Here is a 13,122-nt window from a genome sequence, read left to right as displayed (position 1 = left end):
TATTTGTAATCTCTATAGGCATTGTGAATATGGCATTGCTGATACATATAGTAATATTATGTAAGTAATATTAATATAAAAATAATAATAACTATACATTTTATACTACTTTTATATCTCATTTTACTCTCAGAATAACCTTGCCAAAGTAGATGGAACAGATATTATGCTAAATCCCTTTAAACAAATCAGGTATTTATTTATTCAATTAGCATTTATCAAGTGTCTAAAATGTGCAAGGCACTGTTCTGGGCACTAGAGATACAAATATAAAAGATTGGGGCTCTAGGGTGGATAGATGGCACAGTGAGTAAAGCACTGTCCCCGGAGTCAGGAGGACCCGAGTTTGATTCTGGCTTCAGACACTTAAGGCCCACACAAAAACAAACAAACAAAAAAAACTAGCCGTGTAACCTTGGGCAAGTTACTTAACCCCAATTGCCCTCCAAAAAGGCAAAAAAAAAAAAAAAAAAAAAGATCGGGGCTCTCAAGGAACTTACAATTTATTAAAGAGATAGAATGCCTAAAAAAACTAAACATAAGGTACAATGAAATAAATAAATAGAAGAAATCAAACAAAGAAGCATGAGAGTTTGGGGGAAGGAAGGATTAGTTCTAGTTGGGAATAATCTAGAAAGGTTTCATGAAGGTATCTGAACTGGTCCTTGAAAAAAGGGAAAAAATTTTAATAGACAAATTCCCTATCTGTGCCCATTGCTTTAAATTCTAATAGACAAATTCTTGGTTCCTGAGAATTGATGATGAAATGCATTTCCCTCCTCATTAGAGGTGGTAGGCCACAGGTGTTGATTACAACATCCTTTTTATTATACTATGTGTATAGAAATGTTTATTTTATTCCACAAATTACAAATAAAATAAATTCAAATCTTGTAAAAAAAAAACCCAACATATTCTGTTAGTTGCAGTATTTGTGCATATTTGTTTTGCTCAAGTATTTTTCTTTATTACAAGAGAGCTTCAAGGTAAAGGGGAAAATTGTTGGGAGGTGACAGTGGTATAGAAAACATCAATAAAACATTAACATAATTCCTATAGACATTACCTTAAGCCAGATCCTATCCATTTCTCATCAGGACAATCAATTTCCTCTTTATTAGACTGACAATTGATCAGCAACTATTAAGCCAGGTAAGAGGTTCTTTTTGTACTATACTTTTGTCTTGGAATCCTTAGCATTTAGCCCAGTGTCTGGCATACAGTAGGTGTTTAATAAGTGCATGTTGGCTGATTGTTTGAAGCCGTGCAATTACCCCTCTAACCAGCCTTTAACATCATTGCTAAACTGTTCTCCTTTATCTTTTTCTTTGATGTCATGTAACACTTTGTCAGAACCCAGATGCTTATTTTCTTCTTCCATGTGTTCCCCTGTATGTCCTTCTTCTGTCTTACTCAGCAGCCCATTCCCAGCGTGCCTTTTTAGAATCACTCTCTCATGAACACAATTATCCCACTTCCCCTCCAAGTCCTTTCTTAAGGCAGGCCTAAAATGCCCTCCAGGTTCTTACTTACCAGATTCCTTCATATTCTAGAAACATACTGAAATACCATCTTTCAGGAAGATTTTTTTCTGAGTGAGATTGTGAATGCTGTAGTCCTTCTCTACTTCCAAATAAGAAACGTCTGTTACTTTCCTTCCATTTTTTCCTTCACTCTAGGGATTTACCTTCTATGTCCACATAGAAATGCTGACCCAAAGTATATAGCCCAGCAGCTCTGTGACTTGGTGGAAAAGGTCTAGGGTAGGAGTTCTCAATCTTATGAACTGTGAAACCCAAGGCAAGTCACTTAATCTTTTGTTTGCTTCAGTTCCTGCAACTATAATACCGCAAGCATGTACCTTGAAGGGTTGTTTTGAGGATCAAATGAGATAATATTAATAAAACAAACAGATATCAATGCCAGGCATACACTAGGTGCTATATAAATGCTTCACATTCCCTTTTCATAATGTTTTTAAATGCATGAAATCAATATAAAGGAAATCAAAGGTTAGTGAAAATAAAGATGAATTTTTCCCCATCTAAGTTTGTGAACCTCCTAACTCTTGGTTTAGGGAGCTGCTGATGTTTAGAGGGGCTAAGAAACCTGGTTAGGAACACTTTGCTAGCTAGTGAGTACCAGTGAGGAGCCTGTTTGTATTTATATATGGCTAATCTTTATTTACTCACTGTTCTAAAGTGTTGCTCATTTGTCATTTGTACCTGCTTGTATACATCTCATTGATCTTGTATTATAAATTAATCCAGGTCAGGACCAGTATTCTATTATTTCAAGCTATTATACACTTTAGTATAGCACCATGGGCAGAAAGATGCTCAATAAATGATTTCCATTTGATTGACATACCATCCCAAATCGGTGCCCTCCCCCCAAAGAGCTTCAATAAAAAAAAAGTGCATTTGTGACAACTAATTGTCAGGAGAGATTGGCAAAATTTGCAGCTGATTTTTTTCTCTATCAGACTTCAAAGGAGTAGTCAGTGAGCTCCATGGAGGGATTCCAAGGGAATAAAGAGTGGCCCAAGGTCACCTTGGTTCAAACCTAGATCCAACCACAGTTTTTGTTCTAAGTGTTGACTTAAGCCCAATCTCCTTAGGTTATTTTTGCTCTGGTCTCCCACAACTTTTTGACTCCTTCCAGAACCAAACCCAGAATTCAAAAGATCTGAAGAACTAGACTTTGTAGAATCTTTCTAAAACTCCCCTTCCTACTCAGATAAACTTTTCTTCAGCTCTTAGTAAGCAGAATACTCTTCTAGAAGTGAAAATATTCCACAAAGTCTTCTTAAAACGTCACTCCAATGTTTTGTAAATTATACCATTCACATGCTAATAGGGGATAAAGTTCATACACATATAATGCTCAGAAAACCCAGCTTCCCTTGAAAGGGTTACTAACCAAGTTTTGCTGCATCTGAAATTGCTCTTCAGAAGGCAAAAAAGGGTGGTACATGCATGTGAGAAAAGAAACAATTTAAAAAAAAGACATAAAGGAAAGGGAAGGGGGAGGGGGAGAAACTGACTGCAGCTGCCACCACTTACCTGATCATCACTGGGAATCTTAGAAATCAGAAAGTACTGGGGAGAAGTATGTATTTCTACCATTTTCTATACCACCAAGAGGAAACCAGTCAGCCTGCTGCTTCAGGAATTCAGGAGGAGTCATGCATGTTTCTTTATGACCCCATGTCTCATGAAATCATTTCCCATCCTTTTAACCTTTTCAGTACTCTAGGATATATAGAGAGAGTAGAGTGAAATGGGAGGAAAGACAGGAATCTCTCTGCACCTGAATTCATGTGATGGGTTTCCAACAAGACAGCTGAAGTTTCAGTAAAACTGCTGAGGAAAAAAAATATTGCTATCTCCTTCTTTGAGATCCACTAATAAGGGAAATTATTAGTGATGCTTTATTTTGAAAGAGAAGGGTCCATATGATCATGGTTCTAGAGATGGGTGGGAATTCCGAGATCATTTAGTCCAATCTCCTCATTTTATGGTTGTGAAACCTGGGACCTTGAGAGATTAATTGGCTTGCCCAAGGTCATATAGATAGTAAGTGACAGAGATGGAGTTTGACCCCAATTCTTCTGATTCTAGAGCCAGTGATCTTCCTACTGTTCCCTTCAACAGAAATCAACATCTTTGCTACCTACTTCAGATAGAAAGTAGATGGGCTCAGAGTATAGATCTATCTATCTATCTATCTATCTATCTATCTATCTATCTATCTATCTATCTATCTATCTATCATCTGTCTGTCTGTCTGTCTGTCTAGGACATGGCCAATGCAGTAACTGCTTGACTACATATGTATCTATGTAAAGCGGTTTTGGTTTTTTTATTTTCTCAATGCAGCAGAGAAGTAGAGGAGGGCAGAAGAGGGAAAAGGGAAAGTTTCGCCCTGAAAATAAAATGAAACTGAATTTTAAAAAAACTTAAAAAAAGAAACCCATATCTGACACTGGAAGTAAGGACAATCAGATTAAGAGCTATACAGTGAAAAGAAACTATTCTTTTAGACTTTAATGAAAGGTTCTTCTGAGTAGCATCAATTTCTTTCCAAAGGCAACCAATTATGATATTTATCCAACTGCAAAGTTTAGATTTCAGTAATTTTTTTGGTGGAAACCATTAATGGATTTCAAAATTGGGCTTCTTTGCTTTTTTCCTTAGCTCCACCAACACAGGAGAAGTTTGCAAAATAACTTTGGTAACAGCTATAGTCAATGAGAAGGTATCAAGCTTTTTCAAGAAGAAGACTCGGGGTTTAGGTCAAGTCAAGAAGCCAAGTCAACAAGTTTTTAATAGGTGCTATGTGCTAGACACTTTGCTAAGCCCTGGATATATAAACATAAGAAAAAATAAAGACAGTCTATTTTCAAGGAACATAATTCTAATGGGGAGGGGAGCATAACATAACATAAAAGGGAGTTGAAAAGGTTGGGGATAGAGGGGTCCATATGGTGGCAAAGTCTGGAGAGTGAAGCATGGTTTGTCTGGTCCCTTCCTCAAAATGGAGGCTCCAGGAAGAACTCATCAATGGGAGAAGGGGGCTGCAAAGGCAGAGGGAGAGGGCAGATGAAACAAAGTAGCAAGAACTAGAGAGTGAAAGAATTCAAGATAAGAAAGAGCAGCAGTATTCCTAATGGCTTTCCATTACACTAAAGATATGAAACAGACTTCTTCCTGAACTCCAGGAAACTTAGAACTTTGTTTCTAGAAGGCAAATGTGCCACTCCACCCCTAAGACAACTGTATTTGACTGAGAAATTGTACCCTGTTTCAGTACATTCTGTGCACATTCTCCTTCCTTCAAGTAGTTCCCACTTTCCTTTCAAAGACTATGCTTACACCCCCACTAAAAGCAGAGGATGTAGAAGTGATCTGAAAATTCAGAAATTTAATATTATTTTTGCCCTATCTCAAAACCTGGTGAGGATTTTGAATTAAAGTGGGAGGTTATAAAGCTTATAGGACAATACAAATGGCTGTCCCAATACCAAATAAAAAGGTAAAGATAAAAGAAATTATAAGCTGGTATTATTTTAGAAAATATTATTACAAAGTGGCATCTTAAATACAATCAACTTTTTTGGGAAAAGGAACTAAGTAACTCAAAGGAATTATTATGTTTTATGTGGATGTCAAACTATATATATATATATATATATATGTATATATACATATATCTATGTATATATTACATCTACACACATGTGTAGATATATAGATACATATTACAAGACTCTTCCCCAGCAAAAAGCATTTGTCTTTTGGAGCTAATTTTTTTCTATTCATTTCTTTTTCACCACCATCTCAGTTTGCAGGGCAAAGTCATTTCCAGACAGGAGTCAGATAAACTTACATGACACACAGAGAGTTCTTTTGGTTAGAAGAAGAAAGCTGATTTTTATCTCTTTGTTGCTGTTCCTTATTGATGTTTAAGGTAAGTAACAACAATAAGGAACCGTGTGGCGAATTCTTAATTCTGGGACAGCACCATCTAGTGTCCATGAGTTTGAAAAGTATTGGATTTTACCGAAGGCTGGAAAAGTAGTTCTAAAGCTATAAATAGATCTCATAAGACCTTATCCAATTTCCCAGAGTATTACAAATACCAAGATGAAAGTTTTGTTTGCTTTAACTTGCAGGGTGGGGGATAAGATGTTGGATTTAGAGTACTCAAGAGTTAGGTTCAGATACTGATGCTTACTGTCCCTCATTTCCCTCATTTGTAAAATGAAGAGGTTGGATTCAGTGACCTTTAAAATTCCTCCCAGCTTTCATTTTATGTTCTTATGCCTTAATGAATCTTCTCCACTAAACAATTATAGAATCATATAACCACAGGCATTTCAAGTCAAATGGTATTTTATTCTAACCCTCTCTTTTTACAGATAAAGAGAAGTTAAGTGTTTTGCACAAGGTTGTTGTCGTTTATTCTCAGAGGACCAATGACATGATGAGGGTGATGTCTTAACTTGTGCATGTATTGAAGTGAGGCAGAGTTTCACAAAAGTCACTCTCTCTTCTAGACTCACTGAAATCCAGTGGCAAGACAAGGTCAAAATGACTGGCAGATAAGTGGGTGACCTTGTACAGGGTCACATAGCTACTGGAATTAGGATAATTGTCTTCCAAGGGTAGAAGCCATCTATACAATAGTCCAAATATCCAAAAGGGGTGAAGGAAAGGAAGTATCCTTCCATGCTTCCTGTAACTATTTTTTTTTTCTGAAGAAGCTCCAGAATTCATTCTTGCCCTGTCCTGAGGCATAATTTTTTTGTTATGATAATTTGTTTACAGAGCCTTTTTTGAAGAAAGTGAAAAACCTGGTTCTGACTTTATTTCAGAGTTGAGATAAGGCAAAGGAAGACAGCCATAGTTACACTGCTCAGCCAAGCTTTTCCTTTCCCCTGCAAGTTGCCCAACTCAGATCTGGCAACCTTCCTCTTTTAGGACACACAAACCCTTTGCTGTGCCAATGATTTCAAGAGGGAGACAGAGGAAAACAATGATAAAGAGGAATTATTTTGCCTTCCTTTTCAAAAGCACTCACACAACTATTTCCAGACATAGCCACAGAAGATAAAATTCTGAGTACACCCCTGTGCATAGATGAAGTTGGCTCTGTGGGCAGAAACAGTTGAGTCCCAAGTATTCGGCAAATCAAAGGAGGCTTGACCCAATTAGAGCCCCTTTTGAGGAAAAGCAAAGACTTAGAGGTCCTTATTGGCTTCAGTTATACTGTGCCTCTGCTGTAAGATTAAATGTGCAAGCAACCATAAAGATTAATGTAATGAAGCCTGTGACCTGTGTATAGGCCAATGATTTCTAACAATTTTTGTACCTCTCATTCCCTATCACTACAGAATGCTGGTTTCAAGCCTGAAGCATTTTGTGAGCTGCTGGTTGGGCAAGACTCCTAATTTGGTGATGAGAATAATGATTCAATACTGCTTGGTCATGTGAGCAAAAGAGTTGGTGAGAGGGGCGGCTAGATGGCTCAGTGAAAAGAGCACCGGCCCTGGAGTCAGGAGGACCTGGGTTTGGATCCAGCCTCAGACACTTAACACAAAAAATAGCCGTGTGACCTTGGGAAAGTCACTTAACCCCAATTGCCCTCCAAAAAAGAAAAAAAAAGAGTTGGTGAGAGAGCTTTAGAGAAGGGAAAATCTTCATTCCTGCTTTTAGAGAAGATATGCCCAAGTTTTAGAGTCTCTTTGGGACTGACTCTAAGGAGAGAAAGAAAGGACTTTGGGAAGCAACAGATTTGGTGGTAGGTAAAACCCAGATCTTCAACATGTCCTAGATTCCTGCTTGCCTCCCTAGAGACTTGAAGGAATTTCTTCTTGGGTAAAATTTGGGCCTCTCTCTTAGTTGACTTATCTCTAGTGGAATGACTCAGAGATTACCAAATGCATTTATGCTCTTTCAAATATACCTTAACTTCCCATTTCCTCAGTCTACTCAATTCTCATGATCTATCCCTCTATTCTATCTCATGTTTATATATACTCTTGACCTTTTCATCACCCACAAACATTCCATTTCCATGTTAATGAACTTCCAAATTCCTTTACCTGAGTATAATCTTTCATTATTCTTTCTGTATGCCTTTTCACCCCAAGCCCACTATTTTGTCCTCATGACTTGCAGCATTTTCTTCACTCCTTGGTTCCTTTCAACACCTTCATCCCTGGACACTGTTTTCTTCCTTATTCAACATCTTGGTGAACCAGTTCAGCCTGACATTATCTTCTATTCTCAGATTCCTTGTTCACTTATCTCATTACTGATCACATCTGACCACAGAAGTAAATGAAATGGTATGTAACTGAAAAGCTGTGCACTTGCTACAAAATACAATATTTTGCCCATTGGTGTGCACAGCCTGATCCACATGAGGTACTTCAAGTGACTTTCTCACTGTAAGTACTACTGAAATTTAAACATTTATTTTTACAAAATGGTACTGGGGAGACAGTCTGTTTAAAAAAAAAGAAGGAATTTTTAAGGAAAGAGAAAATAGAACAACAAGACTAACTACTTAGGTTGCATTTTCCATGTCACTTCTGAGACTTTGGGCTGAATAACCTTAAAAATCAAGATCTTTTTAGTTCACAAACCCACCCCTTATCTTCCTTGAGCAAAGTACAATTATTCTAAAGCACCCATAATTAGTTCTACTTTTATATTTTGGAGAGTAGGACAATGAAGCTGATCTGATACCACTACAACTCCCACAAGGTTTTTGTTTCATTTTTGGAGGAGGGAGAAGGGGAGTTTCCAGGGGGAAAGAGGACAGAAATGCATAATAGCATAATGAACTTGTATTAGAGACTATTTAAATTAAGACTCCATAATAGGGTAATTTTTCCCTTGTAGAATGAAATTAAAATGAAATCAATAAATATTTGGATACCTGCCATGTGCAGGATATTTTGAATTACTATAAAAAGTTTCTTTTGGCCCAAGCCCATTGAGGAAATTATTCTTCTGCATTGTGAAACATTTGACGTGCTTGACATCCATCCTCTGAGAATCTCAAAACAGCCTACAAGCCGAGGGGTGCTGGAGCCAGCTCCTATGTGCTCAAGAGAACTGATTGGTAAATTTTCAATGTAAGCATTTATACCTTGAAATTTAGGAAACACTACAAATCAGGGCTTGATTTATTGTTCTGTTAATGGTCTAGACTTAAGAAAGTGATAGATAAAATGTTAATCATGCAGATTAAACTTTTAAGGGTATTTTTTTCCTTAATGGTTGCCAAACATTTGCCTATACACTTATGCCTACAAAGCATTGATTATTAAAAAGTGATGCTAATGGTTCCCATTTCTATAAAGTTTTTCTTACAATTCATGAGGGAAGGAATCAGGGTAGCATCATCCTCATGTTACTCTGAGCAGAGTGGTAAAGTGACTTATTCTAACAAAATTGCTTTGTTTTTACTTTATATACCTTTTGAATTTGTCCATTTGTGTACCTGTGGTTTCCTCTCAGTAGAATGAAAACTCCTTAAAGGCATGGACTTTTGGTTTTTGTATTTGTATATAACTTGCACAATGCCAAGTATTCAGCAGTTATTTAATAAATGCTTGTTCAACTGAATTAAATTGAAGTGAACTAAATTGTGTTAGGGGTTGGTACAAAAGGTAATATCAATACCTCCCTTGATCAAAGTTTCAAGGTGGGCATGGTATAAGAGTTAGTGTTCTTCGAATTGGAATTAGTTGACATAATCCATCATTTACCCCTTGCTACCTGTAGGAACTCAGCTGACCCTCTTTGGACCTCAGTTTCCTCACTAGTAAAACAGAGGGATTAAATTTCATGACCTTGAAGATCCTTTCTAGGTCTAGATGCTACAGATTTCAGTCTGTTTAGTTTGTGTCTTGTGTTGTGAAAAGGATGGGATGAATCTTTCTTCATGGTCAGAAAAGAAGGACGACTATGGGGAGGGAAACATTGAGCGGGAGAGAAAGAAAGAGACAATAAAGGAAAGAGAAGAAAAGAGGGAATTAATAAAGAACTGAAAGAGAAACATTTGCTATGGGGGAATAAAATGAGTAGAAACTTCAGGCATAAAAACTGAAGGAAGATGCTTACAAGGCAAAACAGAAGAAAAATGTAGGAAAGTGCCCTAGATTAGGTTGTCTCTCTGAATAATCCCTCTGAAAGAAGCTCTTCCAAATAGCTTTGGCACTTAACATGTTTGATAGCTTTTTAGCATAAAGGAAACTCAAACACTTTAACATGGCATTGCCCTGGCTGCCAGCAAAGATTCCATTTAGTTCACTTTATTTGAGAGCCAGTATGGCGTAGGAGATGGAGGGCTACCCCCAAAGCCAGGAAGATCAGGCTTCAGGTCTCACCTCTGATATCTACTGTGTGACTACTGGTAACTGAGAACTTCAAGTACTTGTGAGAATTAACTCAAGATCCTGTATTTTATATTTGATTTTACTCTGTAAGTGACTTTATTCTGTAACCATATTCTGATTCTATGGAACAAATCTAAAGTCTCTTGAATTTCAAAGTTTAGTCTCCTCTCTCCCTGAAGTTATATCCCAAAGGCTTAAACTTCCCCACAATGACTATTAGTTAAAGAAAAACTTTGTTCTCAACATTCCCATAAACCATTAGCATTTCCTGCAAGGTTTGTGCATTTATCCTTGAGAAGCTGGATTAACTAACTGACCTTGTCCCATCTTTAGCAATTCAGGTGGTCTTATCTAATCCCCAGGTGCCAGGGAGTCTGTATGCCTGGGTCCCTATCAGTAACTTCAGAATGCAGCTGGGACCCATAAAATTCCCCAAAGCATGTCTTAGAGATGGAGAGAAATGGTCTCCATCCCATGTGTGGGCTATGCCCACTTTCTGGGCTATGGCCACTTTTTGATGTAACCAATAATGATTCCTCATTCCTGTGATACTGGCTAATAATATATTTTGTTTTGTTCTTTATTCTATGCCTATACAAATCAGCTGCATCTTTAATTTGGGCTCTTTGGTATAGATAGAGGCAAGCCATCTACCCTTTATTATCAGGTTGCATGCCCCTGTTGGGGGCAGCTGGGTTGCACTAGCTAGAGTGCTGGGTATGAAGTCTGGAAGACCCATCTTCCTAAGTTCAAATCTGGCCTCAGATATTTACCAGCTGTGTGATTCTGGGCAAGTCACTTAACCCTGTTTGCCTCAGTTTTCTCACCTGCAAAATGAGCTGGAGAAAGAAATGACAAACTACTCCAGTATCTTTGCCAATAAAACCCCAAATGGAGTCACAAAGAGTCATACCGAAATGATTTAACAACAAATATCCATTAATAATTGATATCTTCACAGTGAGTAAGAGCACCGGCCCCAGAGTCAGGATAACCTGGGATCAAATCCGGGCTCAGACACTTAGCACCCACCCAGAAACACCTGGCCGTGTAACCTTGAGCAAGTTACTTAACCCCAATTGCTTTAAAAAAATAATAATAATAATAACAATAATAATTGATATCTTCCTTGGAGAAATTTGCCCTAATTTACTTTTTTGATAAATTTTATATATGATATACTCTAATCAACTCTTAAAGAATATTAGTTTCAGAGAAGACTTATACTCACAAAGAATATAAGTTTCTGCCTGGTCCAAGGGAGTTTCTTCACCTAGAAGTTTTCTTTACCAATGAAATCACAGAACCAGTTCCTATCCCTAGGGCTTTCAAAATTTAATGTTACTGAATTTCATTCCTAAGAAAAAGGTAAATAATTAAAAACCTCCTTAGTTGGAAAGAACTAACTCATGCTAAAGCTATTCAAAAGTCTTCTACTCAAGGTAAATGTAACCAGTGGTACTTCTAGGCTTATTTCTTCTCTATTCAAATGGAGACTTTAGCACTTCAAGTTTCCATTAATTCATGGAATCATAGAATTTCCAAATTGGAATGGATCTTAGAGGCCATCTAGACCAACCTATAAATGTTCAAGAATTTCCTTCTACAAAAAACTGTGCAAGAAATCACCCAGACTTTACCTGAAGACTTACTGAGAGAGAATCCACTCCCAAGGTAGGTCATTTCACTTTTAGATAGCTCTAAGCAATAGGAATAATTTTTTCCATGATGCAAATTTAAACCTGCCTCTTTATAATCTCTCTCCATTGCTCCTGGGTTCTGCCCTCTGGAGCCAGAAAGAACAATTCAAATTCCTCTTTTATACCTGCCAGCCCTGGGAAAGAGCAATATACAGGCATGTAGGTGCTCTCTCCATGCAGCATCAGATCACAACCCCTTTATGACTTACTAGATGTTTTCAGACAATTGTGTCAGCCACGAAATCCTTCTCCTTGCTGCTGCTCTAGTGAGAAACTTCTCTAATCTTGGCTCATTTAGTTCTTTCTAGACAAACAGACATTTGGTTTTCTAAGCCCTTTCAGATTCATAGGACCAGCCCAACCCATACAGCCCCCCTGGCACAGCCTTTGAGAATGAGACTTTATGGTAAGACTTTAGTAGAGTTCACATTGATAAAATTACAAAAATGGACCCAAAAAAATGTGAGAATGTAAATGAGGGTTGTACTAGCCCTCTAGAAAAGCTTGAGCTTCTCAGGCTAAGGCCTTCAGGTCCAGTGAAAGAGGATGAGAAAATCACATAGGAATCCAGAATAATTTAATTTGTTAATTCCACATGCTCAGATCACTTATTTATATATTAACAGTAAGCTACAGAAGTTCCTTTGTGCAATTCAGCAATAGAAGCAATCCTACTAACCCAGGGGAATCATGACCATCAATTTTCAACTTCCTAGGTACATTAGCACCTATCAGCTTCAGGAAAATTATATGTGATGTAATGTAATAATATGATATAATTCATATAATAGTATACATTATATAATGTGTGTGTGTGTGTGTGTGTGTGTGTGTGTGTACAGGGAGAGAAAGAGAGACAAACAAACAGATAGCATTCCATAATGGATAGAGAACTAGTCTCAGAGTCAGAAAGTCCTGAATTTACCTCACCTCTGATATCTACTGGCTGTATGACCCTGGGCAAATCACTTGACCTCTTGATGCCGTGGACAATTCTTTAAAATTCTAAATTTCAGAGTAGATAAAGATTTGCAGTGGGGGAGGGAGTTTCCTACTTGGATGAAATAACAGATGCAGACCATGGCAATTATGAGCACATGTTCTCACTACTCTGATTACTGGCTGGGGAAAGGAGAGAGAAGTTCCCATTTTGCCTTGTTGGAAGACCAAGGAAGAGCTGGCAGAATTTCAAAAGAGAGAAGAGAGGGAGTGGATGGGTCTTTTTCTTCCCTTTTTTATAACACAGTGAGTAGGTGACATTTCCAAGCTCAGTAGACAATCTTCTCAGTCATCTAATCAAGGGAACTGATAAGGAAGCACTTCATCAACTCAAAGGATAGGTCTTTTAGAACTTAACCAGAACATATCTCTCCATGGAGCCAGAGTGTACATGCCCATTTAAACTGGAGATGTCCCAGGGCAGCAATACAGGGACTTCCTTGATCATCCTCCTTAGATTTCTATCTATCTATCTATCTATCTATCTATCTATCTATCTATCTATCT

General features: G+C 37.6%; 1 protein-coding gene across 5 annotated transcripts in view; it reads right to left on the bottom strand.

The window, feature by feature from the left end:
• Positions 1-13,122, bottom strand: part of LOC138155352 (myosin-IIIb-like) — a 381,066-nt gene that overhangs the window by 354,936 nt on the left and 13,008 nt on the right. The window contains exon 1 of one of the 5 annotated variants that reach the window (XM_069080563.1): positions 3,066-3,201. The exons of the other annotated variants lie outside the window; for them this stretch is intronic. The gene's annotated coding sequence lies outside the window, so the exon portion shown is untranslated. Of the gene's footprint in view, positions 1-3,065; positions 3,202-13,122 lie in introns of those variants that run through there. 5 annotated transcript variants of the gene reach the window in all.

This window comes from Petaurus breviceps, unplaced genomic scaffold, assembly GCF_028583685.1.
Source record: "Petaurus breviceps papuanus isolate PSGF00001 unplaced genomic scaffold, PetGlider_PUasm1.0 91133, whole genome shotgun sequence".
Taxonomy (NCBI): Eukaryota; Metazoa; Chordata; class Mammalia; order Diprotodontia; family Petauridae; genus Petaurus; species Petaurus breviceps.
The sequence above is the reverse complement of the archived record's forward strand: the minus strand, read 5'-3'. Positions and strand labels throughout refer to the sequence as shown.